Source organism: Nicotiana tabacum, chromosome 11, assembly GCF_000715075.1.
Source record: "Nicotiana tabacum cultivar K326 chromosome 11, ASM71507v2, whole genome shotgun sequence".
Classification (NCBI taxonomy): domain Eukaryota; kingdom Viridiplantae; phylum Streptophyta; class Magnoliopsida; order Solanales; family Solanaceae; genus Nicotiana; species Nicotiana tabacum.
The window spans coordinates 169764813-169788518 of NC_134090.1; the positions used below are offsets into that span (position 1 = coordinate 169764813).

The 23706-nt window shown below is 37.5% G+C and overlaps 1 long non-coding RNA gene and 2 other non-coding genes across 4 annotated transcripts; 1 reads left to right on the forward strand and 2 right to left on the reverse strand.

Annotated features, from left to right (window-relative positions):
• Window positions 1-659: 659 nt before the first annotated feature.
• On the forward strand, window positions 660-9684 carry LOC142166436 (uncharacterized). Of its 2 annotated transcripts, none has more exons than XR_012696862.1 (3): window positions 660-859; window positions 986-1066; window positions 8937-9684. It is a non-coding gene; the product is annotated as an uncharacterized LOC142166436 (long non-coding RNA). The 2 variants fall into 2 exon arrangements; XR_012696863.1 differs by having other exon boundaries at window positions 9340-9684.
• On the reverse strand, window positions 7226-7344 carry LOC142166607 (5S ribosomal RNA). Its single transcript, XR_012697011.1, has one exon. It is a non-coding gene; the product is annotated as a 5S ribosomal RNA (ribosomal RNA).
• Window positions 9685-18028: 8344 nt separating the features above from the next.
• LOC142166662 (small nucleolar RNA R71) lies at window positions 18029-18135 on the reverse strand. The gene has a single exon (XR_012697065.1). It is a non-coding gene; the product is annotated as a small nucleolar RNA R71 (small nucleolar RNA).
• Between the last annotated feature and the right edge of the window lie 5571 nt (window positions 18136-23706).

Consider the following 23706-nt stretch of genomic DNA (forward strand, 5'->3'; position numbering starts at 1 on the left):
AAAACAACTTTTGATAAAAAAAGTACTTTTGGCCAAGAAAAAAACTTGGCCAAAGAGGCTACTCCCCACCTACTTCTAATGTTAAAGTTATGCCGTTGAAAATGTTGCTTAAGCTTTTGACATTTATTTGCTTAAAATAATAATATTATTATTGCTAATATGCATCTTACCTAGTTAACTCTACTCTCTACAGTATTTGATCTTATTGTGGTCTTTTAGATAATACTTTTAGATAATATACTAATACAAAAGAAGGCGGGAGACAATATTTGTCATACTAATCGTCAAGTAGACCTAATACTGTCTTCTTTATAATTTGACACTCAAAGTTTCTTTCCGAAAGATTGATCAAATATAATATATTTATCAAATATTAAAAATAGCACTTCTCGAATGAATTATTCAAACACAAATACTTATCTCCAGATGTATTTTCCTAAAAGATTATTTTGATAAATATTAAATAAAAATTAGATTAACATGATTGAAATCTATATACAATATTATATTTTCTTAAAAAGTATTCAAATATTCGCTGAAGAAAATAATTAAGTCAAAATTTAATATTTAGATAAGATATTAAGATAAGATATTAAAATAAAACTTGAATTGATGCATATATACACTCATTTCTATTAAAAATCATTTAGGCCCTTGAGTTATATGCCTAGTCTTTATTTTCTTCGGAAAGAAAATAGGGAAATGAAAATGGAGGGAAATTCAATTATTTTTCGAAAGAGGGAAGCTCAAAGAAAGAGAGGGAACTCTCATCGATCCGAAGCTGAAGCTCCCATCGTTCAAAGTTGAGGAATTTGGGGATTCGAATGATCCGTTTTCCCAGTATTTGTATCGATTCAAGGTAATTTCATGGCGCAAATCATAGATAATTCGTAGAATTTGTGACAAATAAGATTTTGACCTAGGTTTAAAAATTGGGGATTTCCAAAATTGCAACACTTGCTTATGTTTGTTTTCTCTTCAACAGATTTGCATTTGTTGTTTGTTACTGGTGGACAAGTTGCATTCCTGACTAATCCCTTATCTCCCGCCGACTGCCGGCCATCAGGTTAGTTTTCTCTGAAAATTTTCTTTTTTACTTTAGTCTAAACCTTTGCTTCTCAGAAATTTCTACGGAATTCATTTTTCTTGTTTGATCTTGTTCGACTCCTTTCTTAATCTCAACAATCTGAAATTTAGTTGCTGTTTGCGACGTTGCATAAGGTAGCAGTTTCAATTGCCGCTATATGCTTTGAAAACGAGCTCAGCTGGTCTGTTTTGTTGTAGTGAATTATAAAATATATATCAAATGATTGTAGGAGCAAAAGTAAATAGAGGTCTCATCACACATCCTCCTAGGTATGAAAAGCCTAGTAAATTAGAGAAATAAAAAATTAAATAGTGGGTTCCTTCGTTTTTATGATTATTTCTTAAACAATGAGATCTTTTCTGTACGTTGGAGCCTTTACTTTTGTAAAGTATAGAGACAATAGAGAAATCTCTCTTATGTTATATTCAAGAAATAACAAGTATATATACAAGTACATAGAGCCTTAACTATGGAAAGAATAAAAAAGGAAATCCTATAAATCTGCTGTGAATCCCTATAATTATGCTAGCTATGTATATTACATAAGATTATGTCTACATTCAGATTATGTCTACATTCATTATCTAACACCCCCCTCAAGCTGGAGCATAGATATTGATCATGTCCAGCTTGTTACAAAGGTAATCAACTCGAATTCCATTCAACGCCTTTGTGAACAATTCAGCCGGTTGCTCTCTTGTCTTCACGTAGCCAGTGGAGATCAAGTTCTCCTGAATCTTCTCACGAATAAAATGGCAGTCAACCTCAATATGCTTAGTTCTTTCATGATACACCGGATTTGATGCAATATGGAGGGCAGCTTGATTGTCACACCAAAGTTTTGCTGGTATTGGATGCTCTAACCCAATTTCAGTCAACAGATGATGTATCCACATAATCTCACATGTAGACTGTGACATAGCTATATTCTCGGATTCTGCAGTAGATCGAGATACAACAGTTTGCTTCTTACTCCTCCATGATACCAAGTTTCCTCCAACAAAGACACAATAACCTGTAGTAGATCTTCTATCAATTTTCGATCCAGCCCAGTCAGCATCTGCAAAACACTCAATACGAGTATGATTGTGATTGCTATATAATATGCCAAGTCCAGGAGCTCCTTTCAAGTAACACAAAATCTGTTCCAAAGTTGCCCAATGTTTGACCGTTGGTGCAGACATGAACGGGCTAACAACACTTACCGCAAAAGCAATATCTGGACGAGTCACAGTAAGGTAGTTTAATTTCCCAACTAACCTCCTGTATCTCTCTGGATCGTCAAAAAGATCACCATCATCTTTCATAAGATGCATATTAGGAACCATTGGAGTACTGCAAGGTTTAGCTGCCAACTTTCCAGTTTTTACAAGCAAGTCAAGAATGTACTTTCTCTGAGACAAAAGAATTCCCTTCTTGCTTCTATTTACTTCTACTCCCAAAAAGTATTTCAACTGGCCCAAGTCCTTTGTATGAAACCTAGTATGCAGAAAAGACTTGAGGGAAGAAATCCCAGCATAGTCACTTCCTGTGATAACAATATCATCAACATATACAACAAGGAGAATAGTGCCAGCTACTAATTTCCGATAGAAGATTGAGTGATCACACTTACTCATTTTCAACCCAAACTCTTGAACTACCTCACTGAACTTGCCAAATCAAGCTCGTGGACTCTGCTTCAAGCCATACAAGGACTTCTTCAAATGACAGACTTTCCCATGCTCCCCCTGAGCAACAAAACCGGGTGGTTGCTCCATATACAATTCCTCCTGAAGATCACCATGAAGAACGCATTCTTGATATCCAACTGATGTAAAGGCCAATTCTCTGACGCAGCTAGAGAAATAAATAAGCGGACAGAAGTGAGTTTGGCAACCGGGGAGAAGGTGTCAGAATAATCCACCCCATAAGTCTGAGCATACCCTTTCGCCACAAGTCTGGCCTTAAGTCTTGCCACATAACCATCTGGATTAACTTTAACTGTAAAGACCCACTTGCATCCCACTGGTTTCTTTCCCTTTGGTAAATCTACCAAATCCCATGTGTGGTTGTCCTCTAAAGCATGTATTTCCTCAAGCATTGCATCAGACCATCCGGGATGATTCAAAGCCTCCTTCACTGTTTTGGGTACGGAGATGGAGTCTAGAGAAGCAATCATAGATCTAGACGTAGAGGATAAATGGTCATAGGAAACAAAGTTAGCAACAGAATATGTCGATTTGCAAGTACGTGTACCTTTGCGAAGAGCAATAGGAAGATTAAGGTTATCTGGAGGATCAGGCAAAGAAGAATCAGATGATGCAGGAACTGGTGCGGGACATGTATCATTTGTCTCTCGCCTCCTCGAATAAACTTGAACAATTGGAGGTCTTGCTGGAGCAGGTACTGAAGGTATAATAGTCGATTGGTGCTCAATACAAGAACTGGGGGATCGAAGAGTATCATCTAATTGTGCTATCAAAGTACGGGTAACCTGATATACTAGCCACTCATCTTCCTCCCCCCGGCTTGTAGAAATGGGAGGTGCATAGAAGAATGGTGTAGTCTCTGAAAATACCACATCAGTTGACACTAAGTATTTGCCAAGCTCAGTAGAATAACATTGATATCCCTTCTGAAGGCGAGAATAGCCCAGGAAAACACACTTCACAGCTTTGGGATCCAACTTGGTAAGAGATGATCGAACATCTCGAACATAACATGTGCTTCCAAACACCTTAGGTTCCACCGGAAATAATGACTTATTCGGAAAAAGAACACTATAAGGCACATTACCATCGAGTACACTAGATGACATGCGATTAATCAAAAAACAAGCCGTAGAAACCGCATCAGCCCAGAACTGTTTAGGAACCTTCATTTGGAACAAAAGTGCTCGAGCTGTCTTAAGTAGATGCCGATTCTTCCTCTCAGCAACTCCATTTTGAGAGGGTGTATCAACACATGAAGACTGATGTAATATACCATGTTGTCTCATGCAGGACTGAAATAACTCTGACATGTATTCTTTAGCGTTATCACTCCTTAGAGTACGTACTGAAGCATTGAATTGAGTTTTGACTTCAGCACAAAAGGCAGGAAAATGAGTAAACACTTCAGAGCGGCTCTTCATAAAGTAAATCCAAATCATTCGAGAAAAATCATCTATAAAAGTGACAAAATACTTATGCCCAGTTTTAGAAACAACCGGACATGGTCCCCAAACATCAGAATGGACCAACTCAAAAGCTGACTCAGCTCGTGTATTAACCCTTGGACTTAACGAGATGCGATGGTGTTTTGCAAATCGACATGACTCACAATCCAATAATGAAATATTCTGAAATTGAGGACAGAGCTTCTTTAACAAAGGCAAAGAGGGATGTCCAAGTCAACAATGTGCTTCAAAAGGAGATACGATACTAGAGCATGCAACAGACCGTGACTCCCATTCATCAAGAATGTAGAGATCACCAGATATATATCATTTACCAATAACCTGCATCTTCTTAAGATCTAAAAACAAACAATGATCGGGAAAGAATGCAACACAACAATTAAGGTCTTTGGTAATTTTACTAACATAAATCAAGTTAAAGGCCAAGTTTGGTAGACTTAATACGGATGGCAGGGTAATAGAGGAAGTTGGTTTAGCAGTCCCAGATCCAACACTGCTACAAGTTGATCCATCAGCTATAGTAACCGGAGAGGGTGCTTTATGTGAGCGAAAGCTAGAAAAAATATTTGGATTACCTGTCATGTGATTTGTAGCAGCAGAATCGATCACACATTTATTGGAAGAGGTGATAAGACATGTTTTATCTGACCCAGCAAAGGCAGTAACTGAAGAAGATTCCTTAATTGATTTATGATATTGAAGGAATTTTAGAAACTCATCTGAAACCAAGATTGTTGGACTAGGAGTTGTTGCATTATTATTCTTTACCATCATTTTTTTTCTTTCAATAACAAACTGATTAAACTAACAGAGGTCCCCGAAGCTAAAAGATACTCAAACAGATCCTGGTAGATATGAAATCAACAATCTATTAAACAGGATTCAACTTTAATAATCCACTCAACCAAATCAAAGAACCAAACGAATTTGTCCCCAACTCAAACAAAATTAGAGACCAACAAAGTTTCTGATAAGGAAAGACCCAACAGACAATATCAAGTCACTAATCGATCACCATACTGAGTCAAAATTAAAGATGCAAGCTTCTCACGCAGGCAGCCTCCCAGAAAAATACCACAGAATTAAAGAAATCGAATAACCAATAAACCAAACTCAAACCTGACCAAACAAAGTGAGAATAAGATCTGGTATGAGGTTGTTCTTTGCCAAAATGTGCTTCTATGATTAGAGAACCACCACAAGTTAACTGGAAATGTCAAAAAGACCTCAGATTAGCTTCTGGCCAAGGAATTTCCGGCAGCGGATTCGACTCAACTCTGGCGAGCAGTAGACCTGCTCTGATACCATGTAAAGTATAGAGACAATAGAGAAATCTCTCTTATGTTGTATTCAAGAAATAACAAGTATATATACAAGTACATAGAGCCTTAACTATGGAAAGAATCAAAAAGGAAATCCTATAAATCTGCTGTGAATCCCTATAATTATGCTAGTTATGTATATTACATAAGATTATGTCTACATTCAGATTAAGTCTACATTCATTATCTAACATGTTGAGTCCCATATCGACATTGAAGAGGATGAGTGGTCTCCTTATATGGACTTGGGCAATCCTCACCTCTTGAGCTAGCTTTTGGGGTTGAGTTAGGCCCAAGGTCCATTCTTCATGGTATCAGAGCAGGACCCATCCCGATTTTCTGATGTTGGGCCCCCATAATTGTCCACGCTCCAGATGTCTAGTCCTGGGCGTGAGGGGGGGTGTTGAGTCCCACATCGACATTGAAGAGGATGGGTGGTCTCCTTATATGGACTTGGGCAATCCTCACCTCTTGAGTTAGCTTTTGGGGTTGAGTTAGGCCCAATGTCCATTCTTCATGGTATCAGAGCAGGACCCATCCCGATTTTCTGATGTTGGGCCTCCATAATTGTCCACGCTCCAGATGTCTAGTCCTGGGCGTGGGGGGGGGGTGTTGAGTCCCACATCGACATTGAAGAGGATGGGTGGTCTCCTTATATGGACTTGGGCAATCCTCGCCTCTTGAGCTAGCTTTTGGGGTTGAGTTAGGCCCAAGGTCCATTCTTCAACTTTATCCTTTAATTTTGTATTAATCAACTAATTGATGTTATTAGGAGCTTGTATCGTTCACACTCGTTGCCTCTACCCATGAATTATCCAATAATTTTCATTTAGACACCTGGTTGTAGTTGGGGAACATCTCAAGTTGTCAGATATGTTCTAATGAACCCTCAATGCTTACATTACAGAGCGTGCATTTTCTAATTTAAATTGAGCGTGTATAGCAAAGACTTTCACAGGAAAATATGGGAGTTTTGCCAGAATTTTCCAGCCATTGTCTTCCTTTTCTAAAGTTAACCATGATTTTTTGGCCATTCTTCTTCTATCGCTGGCAAATCATTACCATGCGTTCCAACCGGTGAAAATCTTCTCAAATGCACCACTTTCTGTTCCTATTTTGGAGGATCCCCGCCTCTCACCTACACTTTTCCTTCCCCGTCTCCAGCGCCATCTTTCTCTACTGCTTTGCAATTTGCACCATTCATGCACCACTCCTTCTCAAGACTTTGATCAGGAGTGTGTGAACTCCTATGTCGGTGGAGTTCTTTTTCTTTTTTGATTTGTCTTTTTCCACCTCATCCGAGAGTTGCTAAAAAATTTTGTATTTCTTGCTGGCTGTTTTTGAGGGGTTTAATTGGAATAATTTTGGACTACTTAAAGTATTCAATTTCGCACCCCAAATTTAGGTGCTCTAAATAAGATTTTTTGGCTAGTTTTGGGGTGGGTGGGTGGGTGGGGGGTCGATGTATTCTGCTTTTTGAAAAGTTTCCTGTTTTTACGACACTGTAACAGTACTTTGACACCACATAGAATGAGAGGAAGGAACAATGTGAGGCAAGCAACCATTGCTTTCATTAATGGGGTTTTAGAAAGCGATTAGGGCCAATTATAACAACAACAACATACCCAGTCTTATCCCACACTGTGGGGAGTTTAAGGGATGCAACACGAGGACTTCCCAGGGGGTCACCCATCCTAGTACTACTCTCGCCCAAGCACGCTTAACTTCGGAGTTCTGATGGGATCCGGTGCGTTAGTGTTTGTATGATCGCATCCTTAGGGCCAATTATAAGAAAACTAAAATTCGACCCTACATATACATAAATACTAGACCAGTAGTGTATCATAGTAATTAAGCAATAAATAAATTATGGAAGTTGATCACATAAAAACACAAATATCCTATTAAATTGTTGGGGTTTTAATTAGCAATGAATGAATGATCATATGAAGATGCAAATACACTAATTTATGAAATTTCAATAATTAGTCATCAAAGAGGGGGTTTTCTTCACGTTTCGCGCTAATTTCGGTGCTTTGTTGATCACTTGATGATGTATCATAATTGGTGGAAGTGTACATTAGTACACTATAAAGGTCCTCCTGTTCACTGATCATTTCTCCCATTTCTAGTTGATTGTTTTCTTGATCATGATGAGCCCATGTACGACTATTATATTTAGTAAATCCTTCCAATTCAGTTGCCACTTCTTTCATAGTAGGTCTTTCTTCTCCTTTTGTGTTAAGACATCTAACCACAAGCTCACCAATGGCATTAAGCTGCTCCAAAGAGCCTTCTTTCAAGACCCTATGATGGAGAATTTGAAATAAGCGATTCTCCTTCACAGAAGCTTTGAAATATGCAGCTAAACTTTTTTCTTTGTTGGGTAGAGTGAGATCAATAGCTTCTCTTCCCGCTAACAATTCCGCTAGAACTACACCAAAACTGTAGACATCACTCTTGTCTGACAATCCCATTTGTATGCCTTCAGGATCTAGATAACCCAATGTTCCTGGTATAAGTGAACTCATATCAGCCTGGTCGAAAGGTCTTAACCTCGAAGCCCCAAAATCAGCAATCCTTGCTGTGTAGTAGTCATCTAGTAGTATATTTGCTGACTTGATGTCTCTATGTAGGATAGGTGTAGAAGCTGCATAGTGGAGATAACTAAAGGCATCGGCAGATTCAACAGCAATTCTTAACCGATTTTGCCAAGAAAGCCAAGGCATTCCTCCATTGGTATGTATATGGTGGTGAAGGGTACCATGAGATATGTATTCATAGACCAATAAAGGGACTTCGGTCTCTAAGCAACAACCCAATAGTTTCACAACATTTCGGTGGTTAATTTGAGTGAGTATTACAACCTCATTTATGAACTCTTCTATTTGGTTTTGCTCAAGCTGTTTAGACTTCTTGATTGCAACTATGCGTTGATCTGGTAGAATCCCTTTGTAAACTATGCCATTTCCACCTACTCCAAGGATGCGATCTTTAGCAAAGTTGTTGGTGGCTTTTTTAAGCTCTTCAATGGTAAACACCTTATTTAAATTCGACGATGTCTGCTGCTTTAATAGCATACCACCATTTTGCTTGAAGAACTTCTCCCGTAATTTTAAGATTTTTCTCCTTTTTATACCGAAGTATATCCAACTGAAACTAACCAGTAGTGACAATAATCCAAGACCTAAACCTGCATTTGAATAGAGTAGAATATATATTAAGAAAAACATTGGGATAATTAACCCGTTGACCAATTCTTGTATAACTTATACTTAGCAGTTTACTTATTCATCCTTAAAACTTGTTACGTCATATTAAATTATATTGATAGCGTAAGAAAAAGAAATTTACACTGTCATTGCAGGTTACCCAAATAGTTGAACAAAGGAGGATCTTCTCTAAATCCAAAATTATCCCCGCCCTGGTACCCCAACCCACACAACCCCTTTTTGAATGTATTCAGCCATTACAATTTTCCCCTACAGTGAAAACACAGAAGGAATGCGCTGATGATAGTGCCCCATGCTTGATAATGGCATGTTCTACATGAGATTTGTGAGGGATATTTTTGCCCAAAACCAAAGAATAAAATTGAACTTTTGTTTTTGGATGCATATTAATTTATGGATCCTTGACATAAGTAGCTCTTTCTAAAATAGTCGTTTCACATTTCAAATTTCGAGTTGGTGTTCTTTTTTCATTCTCATTCTTTGTTGTGATCATTACCGTTTGCTGCTTATTTCCTTGTTCCCAACAAATGGAAACAGACCACTAGAAGGATGATGAATCTTCTTATCTGATTACATTAGCCAGTAGAAGACACAAATAGAAGCCACAAACCATTAAAGATATATAAAGATTGGACAGCTTTAGATGAAAAGGCGGTCAGTATGCAATCAAATTGCACTTATCATATGACATGCTCAACAACATTATTGTGAAGATAGTTTATGTGGAACATGTAAGATTGAAGAGTCTTAACATGTACTGGTTGTAAAATCTCCCTACTATAATGTGATGTTTTGTTCATAGGCCAAGTTTTCTTTTTCTTATTTGAGAAGAATTTTCCATGTAAATGGTCTTCGTTTTTTATCCCCCCTCGTTTGTTGTGATTATTTCTGTGTTATTATTTCCTGCATCTCCAACAGACAAGGGCGGAGGGAGAGTAGAACCTACGGGTTCGGTCGAACCTAGTAGCTTTAGTCCAAACCACGTATTTGTCTTAAGAAATTCATTGAATATGTACAAATTATTAATTATAACTCAGAAACTTAAATGATTTAGAATCCTGAACCCATAAGTTTCAAAACCTTGCGTTGACTACGACTAGAACTACCAAAATTTGGATTTTGTAACTAATTATTTTGAGGTTGGATCTATTATTATAACCATATTATTATCCAATGTTTATCTTTATATCTAAGGTTTCATAGAATTTATTCACCTGCTAAATTGCTCAATTGAAACTTCATTCATAGTATTGTGTTTACATACCAAGAGATAACTTCAAGACGGGGAGATCACGCTCCTTCTGGCAACCACGTCCCTTCTGGCCGTCACCAAAGTATCCCTTCGGACAGGAACACTGAAACCCTCCAGGAGTGTTTTTGCAAATTCCATCACAAGGATTCTTTGTGCACTCATCGATATCTGTTAGAGGAATAATCAAATTAGTGCATTTATTAAGGAAAATTTACCCCTTGTTTGGAGAACGGGGTTGGGTTGAGGGAGTTCACTACTGCTGTTTTCTATTTATTTATTTATTTACTTCGCATATTGCTGCTAACGTGAATTCACGAATAGGCAGTTGATGCTTATGCAAGTTGCAACGTCTAGATTTGCTTAAACTGTGAGAAACTAGAGTTTTTCTTGCTCGAAAATCCAATGGCTCGACGAATCTCTATTCGTCATCTGTAGAACTTAAACTCGAGATCTATGGTTAAAAGCGATCTATTCCAAAAAATCCAGACTTACGAAATATCCTGCCAACTGTAACAATCCAAAGTTAAAGTGAACATATGTGCATGCATAGATTAGGCTAGAACACAAACCTTGGCAGCCAGGAGTAAGGTAAGGATTACCGTCATATCCTTCCTCACAAATGCAGCGATAACCTCCACGCCCACTCTCAGAATCAATGCACAGACTATGTTCCTTACATGAATATGCAGTGGAGTTTTTAACCTCACTGCAACTTTGGTTCCCAATTGCCCAGTCAATCACAATAGGTACATCTTTCACTATTCTGCTTATGAAATTCGGGTCTGTGAAATCTGATGCACCCCGAAACGTAAACTTTTCATGCTCACCAAGGAAGGCATAGCCACAAGGGTTAAAGGACCAGACCTTAGTATGGTTAAGCATGCCATTCACCACCCCCCCCAAAGCCCGTCAATCCCTTAGGGATGGGTGCTTGACAGCAACCACTCCCGGAACAAGTCCCATTGCTCACATCCACACTTCTTGAGCACGCAGTTATACAGCCAGTGCTAAAATTACGCTCTTCAATCAACGATTGTCCAAAAGCTAAAATCAAATCATCACAGCCTACGAGAGTCAACCTGTTATCTTTATCAGATAAGGTGAAAAATGGAACTCCCGTGCCGATTCCCATAGCTTCTTGGCTAGCTAGTTTGCCATTTTGTTCATAGCAGGTGCGTGTTAAGACGTTTTTGACTCGTATTTGGCTAGTTGATATGTCGAGGACCTCTATACCTCCAGTGCTGAGATAAGCAATCGGAGGATCGGACGAGGTATTGCATTTGATGTCAAATTTACGGTTTATAGAGCAACCGGCACCTATACCGATCCCAAATGGGTAGGGAACAGTCATGTTTCCGCATTTCGGTTGGCAGCCAGGTTTAGTGTGATTGGTGATGGTGGTGCTCTCTATTGACATAGCTAACAAAGGTAGAAGAAGAATTAGGCAAAGGAAAGCCATGTTTAGTACTTCAGGCTTGCAGGCTAGCTAGCTAGTACTATATTTAGAAGTCATATAGCTCTTTACCCTCTTCATAGCTAGACTACTTAGAAGAGGGGCAACATATATTATGGAAATCAATATGAAATTGTTATATTTGCAAGTTGCACATTTCTTGGCATGTTAGACATTTCTTTTGAATTCAACAACAACAACAACAATAACAACCAGTAAAATCCCACAAGTGAGGTCTGGGGAGGGTAGAGTGTATGCAGACCTTACCTCTGCCTCAGAGGAGTTGAGAGGCTGTTTCCGAAAGACCCTCGCTCAAGAACATTATTTTTGAATTCAACACCTTTAATACTCCCTCTGTTTCAATTTATGTGACATAGTTTACTAGACATAAACTTTTAGAAAGAAAGATATTTCAAACTTGTGATCTTGAACATGCCATAACATTTGTATGGTTACAAAAGTGTCATTAATGGAAATGAGAAGTTCAAGTTAGATTACTTACAAATTTGGAAAGCCATCAGTTTTTATGGATTTTAGTAACAGGGAAATGCTGCCATAGTAAACTGGAACGGAGGGTGAAAATTTTTTCAGAACCTAAAGAAACTTGTGCTAAAATCTAATTCTTGAAAAATACAAAATCATGATTAGAATTTGTGATAGAATGAGTATTTTTGTATCTTGCTGAGGATTAAAAAATCGACTACTTGTCCATTATACATAAACAGTATATAGGTCTCAATTACTAATTAATTCCCTTATTGAAATTAAATAAATAATGCTGCAATCTTGAGAGAAGACGTGCTCTGCATTTTAGATGCTTCCAAATGGATAATAGGCATATTCAAGTGGAAAAATGATACTGTATAGCTGCTGTAAAAATAATAGCTGAAAAAATGTAAAATTTTGTATATATACATTATGTATGTTATATACAAAAACTATACAAATTTTATATATTTTTTTGGCTACCAGATGTAAATAGTTTCTGACGCGGGCAAAAAGTAATAATACCTCATTCAAGTAAAATACTTCATATGTTCTAGTTTGAAGAAAACTTTAAAGGTGGCAAATTTCTCTCTACAAGTTGACACTAAAAATTCTTCTTTGGTCAACTTGCTTTCGAAGTCTTAGGGCATTATTGGTAAGGCGAAGAATTCTGTAAATAGCTAGGCGTGGGAAGTCAAATTCATTAGAAATTTTTTCAGATGCTATCATTTTGTAGAGAAAGCAATAATTTTTCTCCCACCAATCCATAATCAATTTTACTTATCCCTTCAAGGTGGTTTCAAATGTTAACATTGTTTCAAATGAGAGTTATAGTTATAGTAAAAAAGCACAACATGGTGAATCTAGGAACGGATTTAGCCTATAGCAACGGGTTCAATTGAATCCATAACTATCAACATGGAGCACAATTTTATGTGCAGAAATTCTAAAATCGCAATAAATTATAGATATGAACCCATAACTTTAAGGATATAATGAGTTCAGTATTAAGAATCCTAAATACTGAACTCATAAAGTTTAAATCTAGGATTCGCCTTGAATCCTATTCAAACTAGAATTGGATAAGGGTGCTCTAATACTCCCATTGCATGTTGAAAGTGGTGAAACAACACTTGTATGTAATTCTGTTTCCAACTCCTCAACTCCATGGATTTTCATCTAGACACCTAATCATGTTCAAGTTCAAAACTAGTGTTTTAACTGCATCTGCATCTAATTATTGACCAAGCTTATGTAGCATTGATATTACTGAGCTAAATGTATGTATACAGTACACACGTGTATAAAGAACGTGAATTGGTAGTGGCACAGCCAACTTTTTTCAAAATTGACTGTCAAATTCCCTACTACTTCCGTAAATACGCCTTGAATGAGCCTAACAGTTGTGTACTTGTTGCTTCTCATTTTGATAGGAGTACGGGCTTGCGAGCGAGAGCCTTCAGTGTCCGCTATTTTGATTAAAAAATGACTAAAATAGAAAAAATAAATAAGCAAAATCAACAACTTGTCCATTTAACTTAAAAACAGACTATTGGTCTTAATTACCAATTTTGTTGTAGAAATATTCCAAAAGAACTTGAGAGGACGTGTTCTGCATAGGTAATATTTTCTGATTTTGGAGAAGACTTTGAAGGTGGCAAATTCCTCCGTACAAGTTGACACTAAAAATTCTCCTGGGGCAAATTGCTTTCAAAGTCTTTGCCCAATGCCCATTAAAATGGATCCTGTCATTGCAATCACGTTCAAAGAAATCTTGTACTCCTATTGATTTATAAATCTTTTATATGAGCTTTATACTTTAATTTGCTTCTTTTAAGAGAGTATTGTGTTTGCTCTTAAAAAGGATAAGGGTAGACACTTAGATATCCCTCGACATGGGTAGTAATGGCCTTCTCAGAGTCGGGGACCAATATGTCTTTATCTGCCCAGTTGCAGTCCTTTCGGACCTCAGGGAGGACATTTTCGATGATCGAGCATATATATTTTGATGACTCCTTACCCCGACCCTGCACCGAAGAGGGATTTTCAACCTTAAAGTTATTGACGACCAAACAACCCACGGGGATGAACATTTTCGAGGGAGGTTCGACAGCTGGTTTATCGGTAGCCACGTCGGCAGCGGACCTCTCCGAGTCGACCACATCGGGAGTGGTTTCATCAATTTCGGCAGTTGCTTGAAAAGAAGAAACAGCTTTTTGCAGAATATTTGGAAGTTTTGGCCATTATTATCTGGAAAAAGCTTGAAAAAGATGAAGGTTGAAAGACAAAGGGTCAAGTGCGGTAGTTTGCGTGGAAGATAAGTAAAAATTCGTAACTTATTGAGAAATCTCGAAAAACGAAGGTAAAATATTGGAGTATGAAGAAAGGCAGTAATATCTTGTAGATTCTGAGGTAGAAGATTGGTCAAAAGTAAAAAATGAACGAATGAGGGGTATTTATAGAGGCATTACTCCATTTCACATCCAGGGACGGCCTGCTCATGGCTGACACGCGTTTGAAGTCATTATGAAGCGACTGACGGGACGTTTCAAATTGTTTGTCATTTTTGTCACGGCATATTGGAAAAGGAATCGAATAGTTCTTGGTGTTTCTCGTCGTTTCCGTAAACTTACTCTCCGAGAAATGAGGGGAATATCTATATATGGATAAAACCGAGCTCGTGGGATGCCTCGATTTCCGATAAAGTGAACGGAGCAAGAGACGTAAAGTCAAGGAACCGGAGTCAAGGCAATGAACCTCTCGATCCGTGGTCCGGGAAAAATGCCTGCCCGCAGGAGTATTAGGGCCACGGCCCCCATGTCCGGTTCGAACCCCAAAGGCCTCGGAGAGCATTACCAAGTAATTGAGCATGATCAACAAAAGGCCGCGATATCCGCGACCAGCTGGGTATCACGGCGTGAATCTCGGCACGTATCGATAGAGAACCGATGAATAGTTGAACAAAAGATTTTTACCTTTTATGGAATTGTTCTTAGGGTAACATTCCCCTACTATATAAAGGGCGGTTTGGTTATTCATTAAAGACATGATAACACGCAGATCAAGACGATATACTTTTATTTTTCGCTGTTATTCAAAGTTCTTTTGTTCATCAAGTGCTTCGTTATTGTGCTTCCGGGATCGAAGACAGGCATCTCATTAAGGCTGTTATCGAGTCTGGTTTCACCCTCCACAATTGGTTTGACACTTTATCACGTCTTTTATTTGTCTAATCTCAAGCAATTTATCATTTGTAATGAATTAAACCACATTTTCCTAAAATCACATATAAATTTAATTATTATCCGCTTTGAGGGTAAAAAATATTATAAAATAATATACAAATTTTATACACTTTTTCGGCTACCGATTATAAATAGTTACTGGTGCGATCTAAAAATAATAATACTCCTATTTTAATCTGATTGTTTCAGATTTATCATTTGTGCAGGATCTACGTGGTGAATCCCAAGATTTAACATTGTACATTAATTCTGCATTTGAAGAGTGAATTCTGAAATACATGTCTAGTTTAATTTATATTTGTTTTACGAATATATAGTAGTTCGAGATGGAAACTGTATTCAACAAAATATTTGAATTTGTCACTGGTTAGATCATAGGGTCAACAAACTTAAAGTATATAATGGATAAAATTTGTAGTTCACATATGGACACCTCACGTGCAGACACGTGGCAATAATGATAGAGCGGAGGTGTGTCAGCCATCAGATAATAATGGATAAGGTTGTGTGACCGGTCTCATATCTGATAGTTCTGAGGACACAAGGCCCGGAGGAATGAATTTAGAGACAAGATACCAGTTGAAAAGAAATTAAATTAAAAGGCCGCTACAGAAGATCTTAATACTTATTCCCAACGTTACACAACCATTAAAAGGGATTTTTATTCATATTTAAGAGGGCGAGATTTGAGGATTTTGTCTTTCAAAATTTAGCTATTGATGTTAGGCTAGAAACTCGTGTTTTAGCCGTGGTATTACATTCCAATGATTGCATTTTATGTGCGTTTGAGCTCAAATGATAGTGAATTACACTTAGTACGTGTTTTATGCCTTGCAGGAAGCGATCCGGAGCTCAAAAGTTAATTTGGAGCTAAATTGATCGATTTGGAGCTTTGAAGTCTGAGTAAAAGCTCAATGCATTAAGCCGGGATCGTGTTTGGAGGTCGTGTACCAAGTTTGGATGTTAAAAGAGGACGAAAAAAGTTCACTCTGAGAAAATTGCACTGCTGCGCCGCATGGGGCGCCGCAAGGCGCGACGCAACAATGTAAAGTTGAGCTTGAATCGAAAATATGAGGCTGCAGATAAAATGCACTACTGCGCCGTATGGTGCGGCGCAGCCTGCGGCGCGGCTGTGCCAATTCTACAGAGCTAGTCCTACTTCGCACAGGAAAGGTTTTTTCCGTCTGGGCCCGACCCTACTTGGTGTAAATACATGTAAAAATGCCATTTTGAAGACTTTGGACATATCTTAGACCTAGGGAGGCTATTGCGAAAGGGAGAAAACGTTTGGAGCAATTTCCGGAGGAGATTGGCATCAAATTCTTCATTCCTTCATATTTGCTTTGTAATTTAATTATGCAATTTATTTGGGAAATTATGAACAGCATTATGAGTAGCTAAATATTTAGTCTAGGGTTTTGATGGAACCTATTGAAGGATGAACTTCTTGTTATGTTAATATAGTTTGCCTGGTTTAATCTCTATTTGTTCAACTATGTTCTTGTTGTATTTAATTGATAGGATCCTCAATTAGCTGTGCCTATTTAGTGTGCATAACTCGGGAGAGAGTGCATATTTAGGTAGTTGTTGAACAACATCACTCCCAAAGTATAAGAGGGATCTATAACTGTGGGTTTAAAGGCGGGATTAGGGATAACAAAGCCTTGGGTGCAATCTAAAGTGAGCTGTAATAAACAAAGCCAGCTAGCATAACTCGGGAGAGTGCGTCTAGTAAATTATTGTGATTACTCGGAAGAGATTTACGGTAATAAGAGTGCTCATGATTGATAAAGACGATTAGGTGAATCTATGTGAAACATAACCGGAAGGGATTCCATCAATAGGGGAAATCACTACCTTAGATCCTTCTCTTAATTGTTTACAACTTAATCATAGTTAGTCTTTATTTATTTAATTGCAGTTCATCATAGTTAGTAAAAATATCCTCAATTGTTATTCAAAACGTTTGGGAAGTTGATTACGTAGAATTTAGTAAGTCTGACAAGAGTAATTGATAGGTTAACTCCTTGTGGGTTTGACTCTGGGTGAAATACTCAGATTATATTTGCAACGTCCGCGTGTCCTTTTTATAAGGCATAGTTGGGCGTGATCAAATTTTGGCGTTGTTGCCGGGGACTTAACGGTATTATCAATTACAATTGAAAGAAGTACAAAAATTCTTATTGTAGTCATTTTTCTCTATACCCAATTTTTACATTGAAATTTTAATGTTTGTTGACTTGGTTGCACATGTGCATGCTTAGAAACTCATCGAGATCTGGTGAAGTATTTGAAGCATTATTAGATCCCGAGAAAGTTTTCAAGGCCTTGAATCGGGCCAACCGGAAAAACAAACAACAACCAACAACTGCACAATTCGAAACAGTCATGGGAGATCACGAGGAAAACCCAGCGGTACCAATAGTGCCAGAGGCTGCTCTCTATGACTGGGCACAACCCACAGGTGAAATTTTGTCCACAGCGATTGTAGTCCCGCAGATACAGGCTGAGTCATTCCAAATCACGAATAACATGTTGCAGAACAAGGGACTATTTTCGGGGTCACAAGTCAAAGATCCTCAGCAGCACTTGAAGAATTTCCTATCTATCTGCAAAACCCAAAGGCAGCCCAACGTAACTCCTGAAGCAATCAAGTTGTTATTGTTTCCATTCTCAGTGACATGAGTTGCCCAGACTTGGCTAAACTCACTTCTCATAAATTCTATAACAACTTGGGATGAGTTAGTTAGACAATTCCATAACAAGTTCCACCCACCAAATAAGACTGCTCAACAAATTGATGAAATTTTGAGTTTTAAACAGAGACCAATGGAGACACTGCATGAAACATGGGGGCGCTTCAAAGGGATGCTAGTTATATGCCCGCACCATGGTATTCCAGATCTGATGTTGGGGCAGCAGTTTTACATGGGATTGTCAAATAGTGTGAAGAACATTGTTGATGCTTCAGCTGGTGGAGCATTTTTGAGCAAAACATGGAGAGAAGGCCAGAGTCTACTTGACAAGATGACACAAAATTCGGGATGGACAACCAGGAATGCACCTATTACTCCAGTGGTTCACTCAGTGCCCTTAGATCCATCCAACTCTATGGCTGAAAATATGGCCACCTTATTGACACAAATGAGTGTGAATACCTAATTTTGACCGTATTTAAATTTTTTCCCACTTATCTCACCAATACCTCACTTTTCACTCATCTTTCCCACTTTCCTTTGTCCCCTACGCTGCCCCCCCCACTCTCTTTTATTTCCTCACATCCACTCCCCTTTGTTCCCCACTCCTGGTCCCCCACTTTGTTCTCCACTCACAATTCATATAATCTCCATATACACACACACGGTCAAGGAGGGAGGGAGGAGCTAGAACGAAAATGTGAGGTAAAAATAGGGAGAGAAAACAGATTTGGAAAAGGAGGAGAAATTTGCTGCGAAAACTCTGAAAAAGAGCAACCAAAAACGTCATCCAAAACCCACCCAAATAAGCTGAAAATTCCAGCTCTGGAAGGCAGAAAACGAAATTCCAAGCACCCCCAAACCAGCCCTCTTCTCTGTCCAAAACTGTTTTGGAGCTTCTCTTTCATTGTACCCACTGTATAATTCGAACAACAAAAGGCCTGTTTCATTTTTTTTAATGGTTATTTCATATGTGCGTATGGTATTTGCTTGCGTAGATGAATAGATGGCATGAAATTTTAGTTGTTTGGTTGATGTTGTTCATCTAATTTGATTGTTTTTTTGTTGTTAATTGTTAATTGGGTCTATGGTTGAAGTTAATCTTATTTTAATTGTATGAAATCTCAAATGAGATCTTATATTGAATAAAAATTAGCAATGTTAACAATAGTGAATATTGAGCTATATATATTTGTGGTTGAACTTTTATCTTGGTTAAAAGACTTATGGACAGAATTGATCCAACAATTTTGCATTTAAATGGTCTGTGTGTGTTTATATAGATTTTGATTTTGTTGGGTTAAGAGTTAGTCTTTGTTGGTAAACTCAAATAAAAAGAATTGCGGCTTTAGATAAAACCAGTATACACAGGTTTTCCCCTTTCTAGAATTGATTTGTCTGTAGACAAAATACTAGTACATGTATTTTTTTTATTTTTTATTTTTGTTCGTATGCCATTTTTGTTAAATCAAGCAAATGATACATTTAATCTCTTTCTTCAACTTTAAATGCTAAAAGGACTATTTGAACACTAGTTAGCAATTCTCATCCTAGCAGAAGCATATTGAGCGTTAAAATGTTCTTTTGGCTTTCCTTTATTAACCACCAGTTGCAATTTTTAGTATTGTATAAACTATAGGCTTCGGCAGAAGGATTAGATTTAAGCGTGAGTGACAATTTGGATTTGAAACGTTATATTACTATACTTTGTTGCTTATTGCTAGGGACATGCTTAGGCCGCCAACACCCAGATAGGCAATCTTTAGGATTTTCGATGTTCGCGTGACGTAATTATGATTTCCAAATATAAGTCAAAGTATGTGTTCGCACAACTTTGGGCGATACAATTTTAGTAATAATAAAATGTTATTAATTCAATTGTGTACACGTTCGCGTGACACGATTACGATTTCTAAAAAATGAATACTCATAGTTTGTTTTAGGCTCGATTTAGACTAGTATTGTAATTACGTATACGTTCGCGTAACATAATTGCGAATTTGACTCTAAAAAATGACTTGAGGGATGCGTTCGCGCAACTTCAACCAAATATTTCTTAATAAATCAACAAAAGCGTTATTAACCGTGGACACGTTCGCGTGACATGATTTTGACGCGCCAAAAGTGTTATTAATTATGTACACGTACGTGTGACATGATTCCTTACATGCAAAATAAAACGAATATACGTACGCGTGATTCGTTTCAAGATAATTCTATAATTACAAATAATCAAGCTAAAAAAGCAGTTATAAAAGCTAAAAATACACCATAAGTTTAAAACATGTAATAAGTCAGATAATTAGGCCAATTTTAATAGTTTAAGCGACCGTGCTAAAACCACGGAACTCGGGAATGCCTAACACACCTTCTCCCGGGTTAACAGAATTCCTTACCCGTATTTCTGTGTTCGCGGACTGTAATACAGAGTCAATATTTTCCTCGATTCGGGATTTGAACCGTTGACTTGGGACACCATAAAATTATCTCAAGTGGCGACTCTGAATTTTAATAAAAATAATCCCGTTTTGATTGTCACTTTAAGTTGAAAAAAATTCCCTTTATATGCCCTTCCGGGGGTGTAGGAAAAAGGAGGTGTGACAGCTTTGGCGACTCTGCTGGGGATCTAACCCAGAATCTCTCGTTCAGGGTTCAAGAATTCGAGCTTAGAATAATTGTTATATTTGGCTTTATTTATTATCTGATTTTTACATGTTTGGGCCTAATGTGCAAAATGTTGCTTTTTACCGCTTTGTTATTATCTGAATTGTATATATAAACTGCTACGAAACCCTTGTTCTTTCTGAGTCTTCTGAATTTATGGTGCACACGTGCGCGTGACCCACTTTTCTGTTAGAAGTCATACCAAGTAGAACGAGGTTGGGTCAAGTAACTAGGCTAGGTAGACTTTAGTGCTCCCGGTACGTTGTCCCCGCCTCGGCTCGAGCTGTCCGCTCGGGTAAGCCAGGTCTAGAACAAATGTACCCAGGTTTTTAAACCTAGAATAACATAGCCTCATGCCGGATCCCTAGTAGGAACGCTTGTTTGCATCACGTGCATCTGACTTTGGGGACTCAACACAGGGGTTGGGTCTGTCTAGGACAGGTGTACCCCAAAAAATAAAAGAACATCCTGATGCATCCTAATGTGCTACATGTTGCAATCTTCAAGGGTAAAAGGGTCATTTGGCGAACCAATGATAGTTGAGGGCAAATGAAAAAAAGAGAGAGAAAAGAGGGTGAAGTGTGAAAATAAAGCAAGTAGAGCCCAATTATATTTTATGTCACATTTTTGTTAAGAAAAAGACAAAAAAAAAACAGGAAAAATTCAAAAAGATTTTGCACTTTTTTTTTTATCATTTTCCGAAAATAAAAAAAAATCAAAAAAAAAGGAAAAAGAAAATCCAAAAAGAGTTTACATGTTTCATCATTTTTCAAAACAAAAGACAAAAAATTTATTTTCTCTTAATTAGTTGTTTTTTATTATTCCTCACCCGTATCCAATCTGCCCGAACTATGCGAACCTGATTCTCGTCTCTCGGGGCGGGATACATAGGCAACCCACATAGGGTTCAGTCTTCCTAGTAAATCTTAGGTTCTTGGCTTTGTGGGGTCTTAGCCAAATTTTGCACTTCTAGCCACCTTTTGGCCTAATAAGTCATTTTGCAAAAATAGCCTCAATCATGTCTTGCTTGTGTCCAGTAGGGAGTGTTATTGTCTCACATAGTGTTGGTTTAAAGTTTTCTCATACAGATGTGGATTTATTTACCGGAATTTGAGCATGACAGGCACCCCGTGACCATCCAGTCAGGACCGCTCAATCAGGAGTTGCTTAAGGAGATTTGTTTTATTTTTATTTTTTGAGTCTGTTCTTCATTTTATGTCTGTCTTTTACTTTCTAGTTTTGTACAATAATGTCAAGTTTTTTGTTATTGTATTTTCTTCTTTATATTTGAAAAAAATGTGTTGTAACTCAAAAATCCAAAAAATAAGAGATATTGCATTTTATATTTCCGTTATAAGTTTTCTTTAGATTACTAATTCTAGACATGGAAAAAATAAAAAAATTTGAGGTTGTTTTTCCTTTAGGCAATTAATATCTAGGACTTAAAATGAATTATTTTTATGTTTCTTTTAAGTATATTAGGACCAAAATTCCAAAAAAAAAAGAGAATTTTCTTTTAGTACTTCTTTAAAAGCTTTATTTAAGGTGTTAATTCAAAATCCAAAAAGATTTTCTTTTGAGAAGTTTCTTTGGGAAATTAGTGAAAAATGAAAAAAAAAATCTTTTTATTTTCTTTAGGATATTGTACATAGAAGAAAAAAAAGAGAACACACTTTACCTTTGATTTATTTTCAGAGTTTCTCTTTTAGGCAATCAAAATTGAAATCAAAAATATTTTTTTTTGCTTGTTTCGAAATCTTGCGTCAAGATATCAAATGAAAATTCAAAATATTTTTCTGTGGTTTATTCTTTAGATTTTCTTCCTAAAAAAAATAAAAAAATAAATATTTTTCTCTTCTACGATTTTCCCTTAATAATTCCCATAGAGTATTTGTTTTCAAAAGAGTGAAAAAATATGTGTTCGTTAAGCTTGAGTTTGGAATAGATTATAGAACATTCAGTTTAGAAAATTCAAATTCTTTTAGTTCTTTTTCTCATCAGAGTAGTCATTAAGGTAAAAAAAATGTCAGTTTGTTTACTTTATTCCCGATCTTCCAGAACTACGCAAAGATCTGATTCATGCGGCGTCATGATACGTAGGCAACCTACACGAGGTTCGATCGAATCACTTTTTTAAAAGAAAAAAAAAAGAAAAAAAAAGAGAAGAAGAAAAAAGATGGTGAAATTATGGGATGTGAGAAAGGAGAAGAAAGAAAAAGAGCGATAATCAGAACGAAAAAAGGGGAAAGAAAATGAGCGAGCTAAGAAGTGCGAGGAAAGAAAAGAAAAGAGAAGATTCAAATGAACAAAAGAGGGATGATGCCAAGTGACCTTGTGACCCTCAAAGTCATTCTAGAACCGTTAATTGTTACTAGGTGCATTGCACGTAATGTGATATTCTTAGTTGTTAAATGACCTAATGCTAACGTGATGGCTTCATTTTGCTATATTCATAGTAGAAGGTTGGTTGGTTTGTGGTTCTTGAAGTAGTAACTCCTCTCTACAACATAAAGTCAAAAGGCAATGGCAGACAATAATAGAATTGGGTTGGTTGATACCAGTGCCCGAAATCAGTCGGTTGAACAAGACATCGGTTTGGCTGATGAGGTAAGGATGTTAAGACAACACATTACAGACATGTATCATGCTTGGATGACTGGGAAGGCACCACCCCCTCCACCTCCTAGCTTCCTAGATGCTACCCTTACCCAAACACCGGTCATAGTACCAAATGATCCCCCATACTCTCCAAATCCACCTGCTTATCACAACTTTCCCAACCACCCTAGTAGCTCCATCACTCGTCCTCCAATTATCTTTTCCCAAAATTGTCCTCCTGTCATGTCCACTATCCCCAACAATGAATACCCACTCAAAGCTCATGATGTCCAATATTATCCCTCAAAGGTTGGCCACAAGGTTCCTGACTCATACAAGTAGAGCCCTTGGGATGAGCTTCATGCTGAAAATGAAAAGGTCATAGGAAAAGAAGGGCGAGATGAGATACCCAGGAAGCTGAAAGGCATAGAACAGTCCTTAAAGAACAAGCAAGGAATGGGAGACCAGGGTAACATGGCTTGCAAATAATTGTTTGTATCCCCTGACGTT